The following is a 3,243-nucleotide window of genomic DNA, read 5'->3' on the forward strand; positions in this document are numbered from 1 at the left end:
TCTCTTTCCAGCTGTGCGCCTGCTACTCCTTGTGTTGAAGTCAGTGCTCTTGCATTCAGTGGAGACAGAACCAGAGCCTGAACAAATAATTGCATGCAGCTTAGTGAAAAGTGCTCCATGTGGAATTTCAGAGTTGTGATGACACTGGATGCAGCAAACTCTCATTTAACATGGGTAAAAGACTGTGTGTGCTAAAGCAGAGGTCTGTTCATTCGCTTAATTAAGGTTCCTGGAGTCAAGGCAATGGGGAGGGATGGTGGAGGGGGAGAAGGGAGGGAGGGAGGGAGGAAGGGAGGAGGGGAGGAAGGAGGGAAGGAAGGAGGGAGGGAGGAAGGAAGGGAGGAAGGGAGGAAGGAAGGAAGGGAGGAAGGGAGGAAGGAAGGAAACCTTTGGCTTTGGCAGCTCAAAACATTTCACCTGAGAAGGACAGGAGGTGGCATCAAACCTCTCCAAAGTCCTGTCACCTTTTTCATGGGCAGGATTTATTCATGCAAGTCTACAACCAGAGCTACCTCATGGCTTATGCCGGCGCCCACATGCAGGTGTCAGGTCTGGCTTACCTTGTGCACAATTAAACTCGCTTGTTACAGTGAAAACAAGTTCTCTTCATCTCTCTCCTTGTGCAGAGAGAACAGTTTTGTTCTTCTCCAAGGGGGATGTGCCCTTTGGTGACATAGATAACAGCTGGGAGGTGTAGATGGCCTATGCAGGTGACTTGAAAATCATTAGAGGAAGCTATTAATGAAAATAATTCTCAAAGCATACTTCCAGGGGGCTGCAAACAACAAAGCAGGAGGTGTACCTGCACCGGGGTGTCAGGACACCAACCCACAGCCTTGTCAGACCTGACAGAGCCTTGTCAGGGTGTTGCTATCCTGGCTGGGATGTCAATACTTTCTGAATTGCACAGGCTTAGTTAGTCCCCCTGAGACATTGCCTGGTTGGCAAATTCAGCGTTCCCTGCATCATAGATATCTCAGAATCGAGGTTTAGACTGGAAAGCTGTAATTCCTTCAGCCACACACAACTGAGGAAAAGAATTTATTTCCTCTAAAGGTCAGATCCTCCATGAATGAACTTCCCAGGACTTTTTGGCAGCAAGAGGTATGTTTTTCTCTGAGTTGCATTCTTCACATATTGACTGTGCTTCCCATGAAATTACAAATACATTTAACATGAAATTGGCCTAATTTCACTATCAATTTTCTGATTTTCGCCTTTAGAGAAGGATCTTACAATGCTTAGTGATTGGGCAATAAAATGACAGAAGAAATTCAATGTCAATAGATGCAAAGTGATGCATATGGGGGAAAAAAGCACTCCAGAATGACAGTTTCTAAATTAGCTTCTGATGTTCAGGAAGGAGATTTGGGAGTTGTTACTGACAAGTCCCTGTGCAAATCACTTCATTGCTCAGCGGTGGTCAAAAAGATTGTTAGGAATTGTTAGGGAAAGAATAGAGAACAAACAGAAAAAATTAGTAATGCTACCACATAAATTCATGATGTATCTTTATCCTGAATATTATGCAGTGAACTCATCACCACAGCTTGGAATGGAGAGCTGAAAGCGCCCCAGAAAAAGGGAGAAGCAGGCTCAGTGAATGGAGTGACTTTTGTTTGAGGAAAAGCAAAATACATTGGGTATTTTCAGCTTGGGGAAGAGATGAAGCCTGATAACGTCATGAATGGTAATGGGTAGTTGAGGAAAGAGATTAATTACCATTCCTGACAATATAAGAATAAGGGCTGATGAAATCAGCTGGGCGTTTAAAAAGGGAACACTTCACCACCCAGCATGTGGTGAAGTTGTGCAAGTCATGGCCATGGGATATTAGGGAGACCAAAATAACAAATGGGCTCAAAAGCTGATGGGGAAATTAGGCAGAGGATAGGGCCATCAGTTTCTGCTCAAAATTGTGTCCAGGATGAAAGCTCAGAAGTCCCTATGTCACCAGAAGCTGTGAGAGAGGGGAGGGTCACTCAGTGCCTGCATTGCTTCTCGTGTGCTTCACCTGAGCGTTCCCTTCTGACCACACTCGGGGCATGGAGCCAGGTGAAGCTTTGCTCTTTGGCGTGACAACTGTGTTCTTCTGTAAAGCTTTTAAAATTTATGGCTGACGTATTTATTTTTATTTGTGTGCTTTTCTGCATCTTCCATCACTGTCTCAAGTGAGAGACCCGAATGTATCAATGTGTTTGTCCCTCTCAGCTCTTCAAAATGTCAGAGAAACAGCCCAGTCCCCATTTACAAAGGGATTGTTGCCCCAGGAAGAGTCTGCTGGGATGGAAAAGGCCCTGAGGGACTCACAGCCACCTTCCTCCTCCCCACACTCTGTGTGGTGCCCTGGAGAAAGGGCCGTGCAGACCTTGCCATGCCAGCACTTCTCCCGCCAGCCCTCCCAGGACTTGCCGCCCCTCGGCTGCATCCAGTGCTTATGAGTAAGGCACAGAGAGAGAGGAAAATAAAACTCCTCAGTGCAGCAAAGCCCTCAAGTCCTTAGTCAACACTGAAGTGAAGCCTACGTGGTTTGGTCAAAATCCAGCAGTACATCTGTGGAAAGGTGGGAGCTGGATCCAACCCTTTTCTGGCTTGGATAGTAACCTGTAATTAGACTTGTCAGATGGTAAGACACCTAATATATCCTTCTGCAATATTTTTTTATGGGGAATTATAAGGTAGAATTGAGCTGTGAGCTGTAAAACCTGCCTGCAGAGGCACATGGCAGAACAAAGGAGCACATGGCGGCACAGACAGGCTCTGTCTCCACCGGGCCCTGGGGGAAGAGGTGTCACAGGGCAGACCCCTACGAAGTGTGATGCTGATGTGGCAACACGAGATAGCTCACACCATATAAGGAAATAGTGTGCCTTAGAAAAGTGTGTAAAACCAACTCAGTCCTTTGAATAAACGATTCAGATTCCCTGCCAGTCTGGGTCTGAGATTCAGTCGCCGACATTTTTGCTCTTGGTGTAACTTTTTCTTGTATCCAGTGTGCTGCAGTTCTGGGTTTTTCTCTTTATAGCAGTTAGTTTCTCGGCATAGTCCCTGACCACAAATACTTTTGAGTGGAACATCTGGTTCTAATGTGTGCTCTAGAAATGTTACTTTCTGCAATATTCCATTTGTCTCCCAAACAATTTTTTCCTCTTGTGTTTGCCCAGAGAATCTTGTAAGCTGATCAATATCTGAAGCAGCAAAGGATCCATTTGAGAACAAAGGCTCCAAAAGCCACATAAACAA

At 45.6% G+C, this 3,243-nt stretch overlaps 1 long non-coding RNA gene across 1 annotated transcript; it reads left to right on the forward strand.

The window, feature by feature from the left end:
• The first annotated feature begins 388 nt into the window (after positions 1-388).
• On the forward strand, positions 389-2,956 carry LOC125321655. The gene is made up of 2 exons (XR_007201629.1): positions 389-1,104; positions 2,212-2,956. It is a non-coding gene; the product is annotated as an uncharacterized LOC125321655 (long non-coding RNA).
• Positions 2,957-3,243: the final 287 nt, after the last annotated feature.

This window comes from Corvus hawaiiensis, chromosome 2 (genome assembly GCF_020740725.1).
Source record: "Corvus hawaiiensis isolate bCorHaw1 chromosome 2, bCorHaw1.pri.cur, whole genome shotgun sequence".
Classification (NCBI taxonomy): Eukaryota; Metazoa; Chordata; class Aves; order Passeriformes; family Corvidae; genus Corvus; species Corvus hawaiiensis.